We start from the raw sequence: 13966 nt of genomic DNA, 5'->3' as shown, positions 1-13966 counted from the left end.
ATGTAAGTTTTGTCTTATGTTTTCATGATACTAAATAAATAAATAATAATTAAAGATAGATAGATAGATAGATAGGTAGATAGATAGATAGATAGATAGATAGATAGAAAGAAAGAAAGAAAGAAAGAAAGAAAGAAAGAAAGAAAGAAAGAAAGAAAGAAAGAAAGAAATATCTTCATTTCACAACGGATTTTGCTTCAAGCCTCAGGAGATGATGTAAGACAGGACTATTTAACTACATTTTCCCATGGCCCAAATTGTTGAAAGGCTTTAGCCAGTGTGCCACACATTCCCCTCTATTGTTATATTTGATGTACACTTCACACAAAGCGCCAACACATTTTTATTTATCACAGTCACTCAAAATCACAGTAAAATCTGGTTTGTAAAAATAAGAATAAGAAAATCTTTATTAGTCCCTCAGTGGGGAAATTGCTCTGTTACAACAGTAAAGGTGCAGTAAGCAGAAGTATGCTGGTTATATAAAAATGAACACACACAAAAGTAATAATATGTACAGTATATGGTCTGACTGACTATGTACAGTATATGAATATGTACATAAACATTTATATAAATTAGGGCTGTAAAAATAACACATTAAAGGGGGTAACAAATGTATGTAATTAATTGTGTTAATATTTTTACTATGGGTGGAGTTTAGAAATAGAGCATCACTAGGTCAACAATGGCTCCAGTCTGGATCCAACCTGAGACTATATGGAAAAGGTTGGTCACCTTCCTTCATTCCTGCTTTCTCATCTACTCTCAACTGTATCTGTCTGAAGGCAAAGAGGCCAGTCTTTGAAAGACTTGATGGACTGAAACACTGACCATACAAAAAAAATCCCTTTTCAAAACAGAAGAGATGGAAAACTTTGAAAGGAAGGCATAATGCACCAAAGTGCAAAAGAAAGAGGCCCAGGAAACAAATACAGACATACAGAAGTCATGACCTATGGATGCACAAAGGACTGTTACCAACAGTCTGCCAAGAGTTTGTCACTGCATTATACATAATTTAAAATTACTTTACAATCAGTCACCAAGATTTCCGTCCTGCTAATTTATTCATATTTATTGTTTTTCTTTGTTGAAGTCCTATTTTTCTGCAGGAGAATTAGCCCCACATTAGCACCAGTTACCAGTTACATTAATTAACTGACCTGGAATAATGTCATTGTAATAGTAGAGGGAAGCATGCATAAATTAGTATTCTATTTAGCAGATTTTCAAGAAATCTAGGGAAAATTGATACCTTGGTATTACTCTTCTGGTATGTTTGTGGCATATGCCATTTACTCTTGCCTTTTGTGTATTTAGCTTATGTTTTTTTTTTTATTGGTCCTTCCTCAGTTTATCAGTCAACCTTACAGGACTTTCTAGTGATAAACCTTTCCAACGTGTTCAGTCTGTGTATTATTTTGAGCTGCACAGATTTGGCCTCAGTCTGCTTCATTTGCTTTTGTCTGCTTATTCAGATTTTTCTAATTCCTGTAGCAAAAGGTAAAGCTTGCCTTTTGTTTTTAAAAACTGTCTCCTGTGTTCAGCTTCTGGGTTGGCTTTTGAACTGGCACACAACAAAATTCCTATTAACTGGTGAGAGCAGCTAGAAAAGTTCAGACCTATTTACTGCTTTGAAATGTTATATGTGCCCTCACAGAATCAATTTCTGACCTCTTTGTTAAAAAGGAACAAAGGTGAACACTTAGCTTGACCAGAGGGGTTTTTGTTTGCATTAATCATAGCGACTGTGATTGGGTTGGTTAGAGCCATTCTGACAGGAGACAGAGCCATATGGATTGATCAGTAAGATACCAGGCAGCTGAATGACAGCTGCTGTGTCCATTATTGATCTGGCAGCCGCAATGAGACTGCTAATACTGCACAGGGCAAATTTCAAATAATTTCATCATATTGAAAGAGATGCTGCAGATGGAATTACAGTTTTTGAGCAAGTAAAATTTCAAGGCTTTTAAAGGTGTGTGGTTAATTTAAACAAAGAATATCAACTGAACCTGTTTATATACTTTTAGTGGCTTAAAGTCATATTTGTGGATATTTCAGGAGCAGCAGTTAAACACAAAAATCAGTCTGGGGTTCAAAATCAGAAGTACAAAGACTTTAGCCCTCAGAGAAACAAATTTAGAGAAAGACTAAAAGATCTGCTGCTGATTGCCTGTGCGAAATGTGAAGATTTTACTTTCAAAGTCAGAGGGGTGGTGGTGTATAACATTGAATTAGGCTTTGCATTTATTCACCTATGCTGGGGGTGGATATTTATTTTCTGATCTGTTTATTCCTGTAGAGGGTCCCTTCTGCGTGACAGCTAATTTAGGTGCATTTCCTTACATGGGCAATGCCACCTTGGGCACAGCTGAGTGAATGGTTGCAGGTCTTATAATGGGTGGAATGATCAGAACAGGGAATCTGCTACTCACCAGCTTGATGCAAAATGGCAACATGTGGTTATCCCCACTTCAGTTTCTTTTAATGGGGCCCAAAATCCCTGGCAGCGCCCCTGGTCATTGACTAGCTTTACTTAAATAATAATAGACTATTAGCTTTGGACAATGGACATAAGAAAGTGGTTCAATGATAACATGAATAAAGTAATATGTGTCAGGTGTCATGCTGTAAGAATCATCCACTTTCAGAATTTTGGGTGATTCAAAAGGAAGGAAGACACACCCGCTGCAGCAACCATAAGTGCATGTATCCTGCCTTTTCCTCCTCTGGAGGCATTGTCTGCAGCTGTAGTAAGTTGCAGTTACATTTTTAAAATGTTAGGCTTTTGTCTGCTGCAGATGTTTTCTTAATGTTTTACAGAATTGAAGTTGCACAAAATGAACCAGGATCAGTCTGGTGAAGCTCTGGTAGCCTTTTTCTAAAACAAACTTAGGTAAAGTACTTATGTGGGTTAGTTAATGAGCATTCCAACGTGGTTCCTCGTTAAATGGATATAGAAGTTTTTTCAAATGGTAAGATCATGATGAAAACATCTTTGCTGAGCATCTGTGTTCTGTGTGACATGTGATCCATGGTGCTTTGTGTCATATCAGTGTTTAGGTTCTTTGATTAACTGATTTCAGCTTAAGATAGTCTGTCATTTATTTATAAAGTGATTATTTTTGGTTGAGATTACAATACTGACTTGCTTTTCCCAATCAAAATGTTCTATTATCTGATAAATTTGTATTATAGCTGACATCACCTGGAACTGATTTTATAAGTATCTGCAATTTCTTTATATAGGAAAATACAACTTTTTAATTATACCTGATCTGCTTTGACCAAATATTGAATGAATAAAGTATTTGTCCTCATAAATTCAAAAGTTCACTTGATAAATGGGGTCCGCACTGACCGATCAATTGTATGATCTGTTACTATGTCCTGGTGCCAGGAATGGACCAGTCAGTGTGAGAGAGGGAAATGCTTTCTAGATTAATTGGGATTTTAAATTGATTGCTGGTGTAAATGTGCATGGTTGTTTATTTTTAAATTGGCCTGCTGTTGAAACATTCATTGAAAATATGTACAGAGAACTAAACTGAAGCCAAGAGGAAGCAGGGACTTGAAAAGAGAATGAGCTCTAACAGAGCAATGTATGGGATCTCTGATTAGTTAAAGGAAAAATATTACAAGCTTCAAGGATAAGCAGGATCACGCTGATAGAAACCTGGACTAAGGTAGTGAATTGATCCTGTTTTCAATAGGTTTAGCTCAAGTGGACACACTCAGTTTAAAAAAGCAGGCAGGAGAACAAAAGCTGAAGGCTTTCAGTCCATTTAACAAAGGGCATGGAGAATCTGATTTCAACAGGCGGCTATACAGCAACTATACAATTTATGTACTTATTCAGAACCAACTGGCAGCTGCTCCATGATTATCACCAACCTCATGTTACCCAATGATAAGTGAACAATATTGCTGCTCTCATTCATCACCCACCCTCCCAGTTTGGAAAACAGACCCTGGAGGAGTTGATGACTGAGAGATGACCGAATGAATTGTGTTATACTTTGCTAGGGCTTGTGTTCCCCACATCTCCCTTGGTATTTTCTCCATTTTTGCTTCTTTTCTCCACCCCTGGTCATTGTAGTATGACATTAGACTGCTAACTTTGATTGGATTTATTCAGATTTCTTGTTAGGGGATTCAAGTGGCCCCAGTCATACCTTCCCTTCTTCCCCATTGCCTCAATTTATCATGACCTTCCCAAAGCTCTGTCTAGCCAGTATGTCTCATTATTGCGCCATGGGGGGGCTTAGACCCAGACAGTGAAACATACACACCCGCAAATCAGTTAATTAAAGAAAACACAAGAATATTACAAACACACAAGCAAACCTAATGAATGAAAACATATGCACAACTCTCCCACTTCCTTGATCGAGCACACACACACATACATAGTGCCTTCAGAGGGTTGGTGACTGACAGGAAAACTCCAGAGAGAAAAAGTAAAAGGTCTAAAATGAACACAGTGTGAATGCTTCACAGATTTATGCAGACGCACACTTACAGGTGCACACAGAAACACAAAAACACACATGACACAAAACCGGAAGCAAAGTTTTGTGGCATAAAAACAAATTGTTTTAAGCCGAAGGAGTTTTTTTGTGGTCAAAGACCCAAGTGCCTCTTATGATTTTTTTCAGCGGTAGATCTCAGGATTTTGTAGCAACTTGCACTTGAACTTCAGTCAGAGAAGCTGCCAGGTTTCTCCCCTTTTAACCAGCTGTTGATAATCTTTCCATATATCCACAGATAATAGTTAAAGGTTTCATTCAGACATTTTAAAAAAAGAGTGAACATTGTCCAAAAGATTTCTCACACTGTGAGTGATACATGTAAGACACAAAATCACTGAGCGTCTGTGAAATGTGTTGCAGACATTCAGAGGCAAAGATGAAATATGGCACAATCTTTTCCAAAAATGCATATAAGCTTTGATGTGGGCATATTGGAAGCAGAAGGCTTGAGAGTAGCAGTGATTGTGTATGTGTGTGTGTGTGTGTGTGTGTGTCCTTGTCTGAGGTAGAACTTGTGTTTACACAATGACAAATTGTCTCTCCTGCAGACTGCATGTTCATGCAGTGTCACTCATTTGTCTCCCGCACACTGCTTGCACCTACTCACACAAACATTGTAAGTCGTTTAAAAGGCCTTGCTTGTGTTTGTGTATGTGTGTTAGTATAATATAACGGCTTTATTGACCTGAAATCCAAGGACTCAAGAGCACGTCCCACCTAAACCAAATAGCTGCTTAATGATTGGCTTTTCCTCCTTCTCCTAATCCCATCACAGATTTTTCCTTTCTCCTCCTTTCCCTCCACTTATGATCGCCTTCTGTCTCATAGCCTCCTTGCCTCCCTGAGCATTTCTCTTTTTCATTCTCCCTGTAAATATGTGTTTGTGTCAAATTCAACAGAGGAGGCGATCACAAAAGAAATGTTAGATAATTTCAGCATGAGGGCTGTACTTTAAGTGTTAAGATGTGTAATTTATTTGAACTATTTTTCAAATGCATGACAATATCTTAAATAAAAAATGTGTATCTCTGTTGTGTGTTTGTATGTGAATGGATTCCCTATATAAGGTGAAGTATGTTGCAGCTAGGGAACTGAGTGTACTGATGAAATCTCTCTGAGGTCTTTTCACCTCGTTCAGAATATAGAATGGCACCTGAGGAAAATTGTTATCTGTTGTCTTCAAAGGCTGCTAATTAATCTCAGAATGGGGTGTAATCACAATAGTTCCCTTGTGTACATTCTCCATTTGCATGCAATCTCACACAATGAAAACTTACCGTCCATCCATCCATCCATCCATCCATCCATCCATTTTCCACAGCTTATCCAGAGTTGGGTCGCGGGGGCAGCTGCCTAAGCAGGAAAACCCAGACTTCCCTCTCCCCACCCACATTCACCAGCTCATCCGGGGGGATCCCGAGGTGTTCCCAGGCCAGCTGAGAGATGTAGTCTGTCCAGTGTGTCCTGGGTCTTCCCCGGGGCCTCTTTCCGGTGGGACGTACCTGGAACACCTCACCAGGGAAGCGTCCAGGAGGCATCCTCATCGGATGCCCGAGCCACCACATCTGACTCGTCTCAATGCGGAGGAGCAGCGACTCTACTCTGAGCCCCCCCATAATCACCAAGCTTCTCACCCTATTCCTAAGGGAGAGCCCAGCCAACCTGCAGAGAAAACTCATTTTGGCCGCTTGTATTCGCGATCTTGTTCTTTCGGTCACTACCCACAGCTTGTGACCATAGGTGAGGGTAGGAACGTAGATTGACCGGTAAATCGAGAGCTTTGCCTTTTGGCTCAGCTCCCTCTTCACCACGACAGATTGATGCAGGGTCCGTATCACTGCAGACGCCACACTGATCTGCTTGTCGATCTCTCTCTCCATCCTTCCCTCACTCGTGAACAAGACCCGAGATACTTGAACTCCTCCAATTGGGGCAGGACCCTATTGCAGACCCAAAGAAGGCACTCCACCCTTTTCCGGCTGAGGACCATGGTTTCGAATTTGGAGGTGCTGATTCTCATCCCAGCTGCTTCACACTCAGCTGCGAATCGCTCCAGTGAGCCCACCCCAGTCGGCCCGATGAAGCTAACACAGCCACATCATCCGCAAAGAGCAGAAACCCAATCCTGAGGCCACCAAATCAGATCCCCTCAACACCTCAGCTGCGCCTAGAAATTCTGTCCGTAAAAGCTATGAACAGAATTGGTGACAAAGGGCAGCCTTGGCGGAGTCTAACCCTCACCGGAAACGATTCTGATTTACTGCCGGCAATGCAGACCAAGCTCTGACACCGGTTGTACAGGGACCGGACAGCTTGTACAAGGCACTTCATACTCCCGGAATACCCCCCACAGGAGTCCCTGGGGGACACGATCAAATGCCTTCTCCAGTTCCACAAAACACATGTAGACTGGTTGAGCAAACTCCTATGACCCCTCCAAGATCCTGAAGCTGGTCCACTGTTCCACGACCGGGACAAAAACCACACTGCTCCTCCTCAATCTAAGGTTTGACTATCCGACGGACCCTCCTCTCTAGCACCCCTGAATAGACCTTACCAGGGAGGCTGAGGAGTGTGATCCTCTGTAGTTGGAGCACACCCTCCGGTCCCCCTTATTGAAGAGGGGAACAACCACCCCAGTCTGCCAGTCCAGGGGAACTGTCCCAAATGTCCACACGATACTGCAGAGGCCTGTCAGCCAAGACAGCCCCACAGCATCCAGATCCTTGAAGAACTCTGGGCGGACCTCATCCACCCCCGGGGCCCTGCCACTGAGGAGCTTTTTAACCACCTCAGCGACATCAGCCCCAGAGATGGGAGAGCCAACACCGTGGTCCCCTGACTCTGCTTCCTCATCGGAAGACGTGTTGGTGGGATTGAGAAAGTCTTTGAAGTATTCCCTCCACCGCCTCGAGGTCAGCAGCCCCCCATCCCCACTGTACACAGTGTTGACGGAGCACTGCTTTCCCCTCCTGAGCCGCCGGATGGTGGATCAGAATCTCCTCGAAGCCGTCTTGGAAGTCATTCTCCATGGCCTCTCCAAACTCCTCCCATGCCCGAGTTTTTGCCTTAGCGATTGCCGAAGCTGCGTCTGCTGATACCCATCAGCTACTTCTGGAGTCCCACAGGCCAAAAAGGCCCGATTGGACTCCTTCTTTAGCTGGACGGCATCCCTTACTGCTGGTGTCCACCAACGAGTTTGGGGATAACTTACTTTGTTTTGGAAAATCTATAAAATTCATTTGAGTGGGCTGATAGTTTTGTAGTTTTATGTCATGTTTGCTGCTCTGCTGTGCAGCTCTGCAATCAAGCTCATGTGCTCCACCTGCCCTGATTGCTCACTCTCCTCACATCCTCCCCAGTCTCTGCTGCCCTGCCAGATTATCAACTTAATAATCTTGTTCAGATCCAGAGTTGGTCTTGTTGTTTAGACCCCTGGTATTCGATTCTGCCTGTTTCCTAGATTTCTCTTGCCTAACCCATATCGGATGTTTCCTGCCAAGTGTCAACCCGGATATCGAACCCTGCCTGGACTTTTTGTGATCTCTGCTCTCTCTGGATAAGTAGCCTGCTTCACTCCTCTGTGTGTGACCCTTGCCTGCCCATGACCAATAATTTTTGATTCTGAGATTTTGCAGATTCTGGCGCAACGCGCCTATTGGACTCATCCTCTTTTCTATGACCACATCCCCTTTTTCCTGCAACAAACCTTATTCTGTTTAAACCTAAGATTTGTGTGTGGCTGAACTTCTGGGTCTTCAGGAGCTAATCATTACAGTTTTAGGGCTATGTTTATAGTTTGCACCAATGTAAATCCTAATTTTGTCTTAAAGAGCCCTAGGAAGGTAGAAATTGATTTTTGTATCTCTAGTTTCCCTATTAAACTGTAAAAGTGTATTTAAATAAATCATGATAGTTAAGGTTAGAGTTAATATCTGCTAAGCAATGCAGTGCCATGTCATGCACAGATTTGCCAGACCTTTTCTAGCATGAAGTGACCAAAGTGACCATAACAAAGGTCAAAGCACTTTGGGAATATTTGGTATTGGAAATTTGATGCCAAGAAGACATGATTCTGGGTTCAGAGGAATCATGGAGCCAAACCAAGTATTGACAACCAGGGGATGTTTTTATTTCATCATTTCTCTATGACTCTCTTGTTTTGCATGTAAATACCTGTGTGCAATCACTCACCAGAGATTGGCTATGCTCAACACACCTTGCTTCCTGCCTGCTGAGGATTGGCTCCATCCACCAAATCTTTGCCACCTACCAGCTGATTGGTTCATTGCCTGGCCAGTCATCAATGTTGCAGCCACAAAATATAAACCAGCTGCAGCTATGGATTCTTCGGCAACTGTTTGCACAGACAGCCTGCCTTGCCTTGTGAACTTTGATTGTGACTGTGCTCTTTGCTTGGATTTGGCGGTGTTTGACTAGTAGGATTAGAATTTTCTTCCAACAGTGTTAAAACTGTTTGGCTTTGTGTTTAGGTTTTGGTGTACTGACTGATGGCCTTGTTTTCTATATTTTGGTAAGACTTAAAGCCCTTTTGGCTTCTCCTTTATGTGTTGGGCTAGTTTAGGTTTGTAGTTGTGTATAGTATTTTTGGTTAAATTTTAGATATTGGACCTGCTTCACCTTTTGTTAATAAATAGATTGGTCGACTAGTTTTTGTTAATCCTTTTTCTTATTCTTGGTTTTTGCTTTTTACTAGCTTGTTCTGAGTTGAAGTTAGAAACTAGCTATTATATTGGGTTTTTTGTTTAAGGAGCTCCGCTACCCCCAACACGTGATTCACCACCGTTTTTTTTTTTGTTTTTTTTTGTATGGTTCCTCATTTCCACTTGACACAATAAAATCTGTTAACTCTCTGTTTTACATCTGTCCACAGTTCTTATATTTTAGTTACACCCTTCATACCCCTGTACTGGGTTGTAACATTACCTTTTTTTTTTTTTTTTTTTTTCTGCATTTACAACTTAAGTTATAATTAATCACCTTCATTCTGTGGAATCTCAGTGGGATGTTTATTTGTATAAAGGATGCCCATTAGGTTCTGTCAGGGCAGCAGTTAGTCTTCCTGGGGTCCACATATAATGCAAAAATACTTTCTTACATTCAAACTGAGAGCAATCATATAATTTAACACAGCTTAAAACCTAAACTCAACCCATTCCACATCACCACACTTTTGAAAAACCATTAACCCCAGTTACCAAAATACATAGCTTAATAAGACATGCTAAAAATGCAACAGAAGCAAAACAAATATGACTACATCCAAATAAATCTATAGAACTAGGAAATCTCACAGTATTTTCCAACAGTGAACACCTCATATCAACTTATATTTTAGAATGTAGTTAGTGTATGTGATGGTACCTGTGATCCCAGTTTGCTTGTGATGGTAACTTTTGTACTGTTTAAACTTCCCACTTACTTCATTTTTATATTTAACACATCACTCTTAGATGAGGTCTTTCTTCAGTCCCCTTTGCCAGAATAATTTCACATTGGATTACCCCTTACATAGCTGGCAATCATTCTGTAAATCTGGGAAGCGGTGTAACATTCCAGGATGTTAAAATAGTCCAAAGCACAGTTCTCTGTGAATTTGTCTTTGTGTTTAAATTTGATGGCTACACAACTTCTTATTTATATTACTAGTATTACTAAAAAAGTTACCCCCCCAAATTCATGAAACAAATGGCAAAAGATATAAATAGACCATCTTTGTCTTTTTTTTTTACCCTGTCCTGTCCAGCTTCCTAACATACAGAGCGGTGATCTGTGTGCCATATTTTGCTTGACAGATTTGCTCTATCAAGGGACACATGTTATTTACATGGCTGCCCTTGATATTTTTATTATTTTTATTGTAATCTTATTTTCTTTAGTCTTCATATGTCAGTGCTGAACCTGACAGGGAGATAGAGGAAGAAGGGAGAAAAAAGGGAGAAAAGGACAGGATTTAAATGCGGAAACAGTTGTCTATGCTGCCTAAAACACACCACAAAAAAACAATATAGACTACCACAGTACTACATGATACATAAAGAAAAATAGGATAATGATGATATGAAAAAAGTACAGTAGTCATCAAACGTACCTGCAGAGAAACGTACCAACACAAACATCAGCAATCAGCATCAGCATCTAGTCAGAAGCGGATGGAGAGACGAGCACGTTTGTGAGGATGCACCCATGAACGTGCGTGTGGGGCCCTGCAACAAGGAAGAAATGTATGCTTGCAAGGGGGTCGTGATCACGCCACACCCCGAAGCATCAGCTGGGGACGGGGGGAGCCCGAGGCCCCAAAGGCCCAGCAGGTCCACAGAGCACCAAGCCTTGGATGGCCAAAGCAGATTGAGCAGCAGTCCACTCTGACAAGAGCAGAGGGGCCCCCAGACAGCAGTCCCCCGGCACGACGGGGCAGGGGCACCGGGCAGCACAGGGCGACGGTAAGCAGGCCCAGCGGGCGCCGCGGCGCAGGCCACATGGAGGGCAGGCACCCCACAGGGATCATAGAAAACAAATTGTTGATTTTGGGTAGAACCACCATTTTTATAGTGGCACCTCTCCCCATGAGTGAAATGGGTAGAGATTTTGAGCAAGCAAGATTATCTTCTATAGTCTTAAGTTTTCTTAGTTCTGAAAGCCTGGAGGGAATATTTACACCCAGCTAGCTAATGTTACCTGATTGTAAGGTGATGTTGGATAGATTTTGAAAGCTACAGTTGATGGATAGAACTGTGCTCTTAGACCAGTTAATGGAGTAATCCGAGAGTGATGAGAATTCATTAATTAGTGAGATTGTTTCAGATAGAGAAGTTTGTGAGTTCTGGAGGAATAGTAAAACGTCATCAGCATAAATACTTATTTTATGAAATATATTTTTGGACTGAATGCCTTTAATAGCTTGATTTTGTCTAATTGCAGCGGCTAGCAGTTCAATAAATATAGCAAAAAGTGAGGGGGATAGTGGACAACCTTGTCTGGTGCCCCTTTGTAAATTAAAACTTGGAGTCATTTGTTCTGACACTCGCATTAGGAGAACTGTATAAAATTTTAATCCAGTTAATAAAAGATGTTTGTTGTCTGATGGATCTAAGTGTGATGTATACATAGTTTTATAGAAATCTCTAAAGATGTTTATTGCATCTGGCTCATGCGTAATATTACATACTGAATCTTTAACAGCTGATATGGTAGGTTTTTCATTATTTATTTTTAACTGATTTGCTAAAAATCTTCCAGACTTCTTACTGTGTTCAAATATCTCCAAGCGTAGTCTTTGCACCAGAAATTCTGTTCTCTTGCTAATCATTTCATTTAATTCAAGTCTAGCCTTACTTATTTGGTTCATCATTGGTTCATCTAGTGAAACACTGTGGGCATCCTCTAATGATTTAATTCTTAGTTCTAATTCTAATATTTTTTAGTTTTCTTTCTTTTTTTATGTGATGCAAAAGAGATAATTTTGCCTCACATTACCGCCTTCCCTGCTTCCCACAGAACACATGCTGAGACTCCTGGTTTGTCACTGTACAACATGAATTGCAGTGCTTCTTAAACCTCTATTTCTATCCAACACTTAGCAAAACACTGGGACTGACCACAAAGCAGTAAGTCATCTTGTGCTCTTTGATCACCAATAGAGATAAGTAAAAAAAAAAAAAGCATAGCAGCATAACATCCTAGATCGATGATGGTTATATAAATTAAGAGGTGGCTGTATTATTGCAAGCAAATACTGCTAGTACTCACCTTAAGCTCCTCAAAATGAAGAACTATTCAAATGAGTGAGCTATACTTGGAAGCTGTTTGTTAGTCAGCTAAGATTTGGCTCATCTTTATTTCAGTCAGTTTTAACTGGATTCTACCCATCTACAGCTGTCCTTCAGATGTAGTCAGACAACTGATGTGTTGTGTGATAGAGACAGAGTAGAGATAAACATGTCCGTAGATGCATTTGCATTTAACTATAATGAAAGAATGACTCAAAAGTATCTTTATTTAAACTATGTAACTCGGCCATTTCTGTTTTAACTTATTGGCTTTGAGTGACTGCTGCCATTTTATTGAAGATACCCAAATTTCCATTTAGATTTAATGCAACATGTACAGTACATACACAATTCTGATCTGGTGCCACATTTTTGTGCTCTTTACCTCTTATCCTTCTGGCACATCACCACTTTCAAAACACATGCACAATGATTTGTTAAAAAGAATGACTAACATAAAACCAGTGTATCTAGTTTACAACAAAAGCTGAAGGTTTGACGTCTTAATTGCCATTAGTTCATATTTATAGGTTCCTCAGTGGCTAAGGACTAGAAAATTTTCTTCTGGGTAGTTTAAAAAAAAAAAAAACCATTTGGGTTTTAGAAATTTTCAAACATTGTTCAGGTATTAGGACTCTTTTTTTAATTATTATTATTATTCTTTTTTTAACAAAGATTGAGGGGTTCACCCAATGCCAACCTTCTATTACGACAAATCTAAATTGACATATCTGTAGTTAATCCTTCCCAACTTTCTAAGAAATAAATTCTGTGCCAGATGTTGATTGGTCAATATTTATGGCCCAGATTACCTACAAGAGGTTTATAGATTCAAACTGGTTACAAACTCATTTTCCACCCAGCCTCTATCAAAGATGTTTGATATTTAGATGTTAAACCTGAATGCTCACATCCCAAAGAAGCTGAGCACAGTAGTTGCCAAGCAACAGTACTTTCTAGCTCTTAAGTCTGTCTAAGACTTCCTTTGACCAATAGCCAAACAAATAGTGAAAGCCTCACCTCCAGTTACACCTGAAGAACAGATGGCAAGTGTTAACTATATCCCTTCAATAATTCTCTCATCCAGACATTTTTTAAACTTCTGTTTGTTTGTTTGCTTGTTTTTTTTTTTTTTTTTTTTTGCAAGATATTTTGTTCCAGAAAGTTGTTGTGCACCAGCCTCTTTTTTGGTTGAATCTCCTCCACTGTGGAACTAATGAAAACTCCAAATTCAATATCCCAGAAACTTAGAATATTACTTAAGACCGATACAAACAAAGGATTTCTAGAAATGTTGGCCAACAGAAAAGTATGAACATTAAAAGTATGAGCATGTACAGCACTCAGTACTTCGTTGGGGCTCCTTTAGCCTGAATTACTGCAGCAATGCGGCGTAGCATGGAGTCCATCAGTCTGTGGCATTGCTCAGGTGTTATGAGAGCCGAGGTTGCTCTGATAGTGGCCTTCAGCTTTTCTGCATTGTTGGGTCTGGGGCATCGCATCTTCCTCTTGACAAGACCCCATAAATTTTCTATGAGGTTAAGGTCAGGCAAGTTTGCTGGCCAATTAAGAACAGGGATACCATGGTCCTTAAACCAGGTACTGGCAGCTTTGGCACTGTGGGCAGGTGCCAAGTCC

General features: G+C 40.6%; 1 long non-coding RNA gene across 1 annotated transcript; it reads right to left on the bottom strand.

The window, feature by feature from the left end:
- Nucleotides 1-256: 256 nt before the first annotated feature.
- Nucleotides 257-13664, bottom strand: LOC121650596. The gene is made up of 3 exons (XR_006012301.1): nucleotides 13576-13664; nucleotides 3146-3149; nucleotides 257-268 (listed from the first exon to the last, which is right to left on the bottom strand). It is a non-coding gene; the product is annotated as an uncharacterized LOC121650596 (long non-coding RNA).
- Nucleotides 13665-13966: the final 302 nt, after the last annotated feature.

The sequence above is a fragment of the Melanotaenia boesemani genome, chromosome 12, assembly GCF_017639745.1.
Source record: "Melanotaenia boesemani isolate fMelBoe1 chromosome 12, fMelBoe1.pri, whole genome shotgun sequence".
NCBI classification, from domain to species: domain Eukaryota; kingdom Metazoa; phylum Chordata; class Actinopteri; order Atheriniformes; family Melanotaeniidae; genus Melanotaenia; species Melanotaenia boesemani.
Note: the sequence above shows the minus strand (reverse complement) of the source record. Positions and strands in the feature narration are given on the sequence as shown.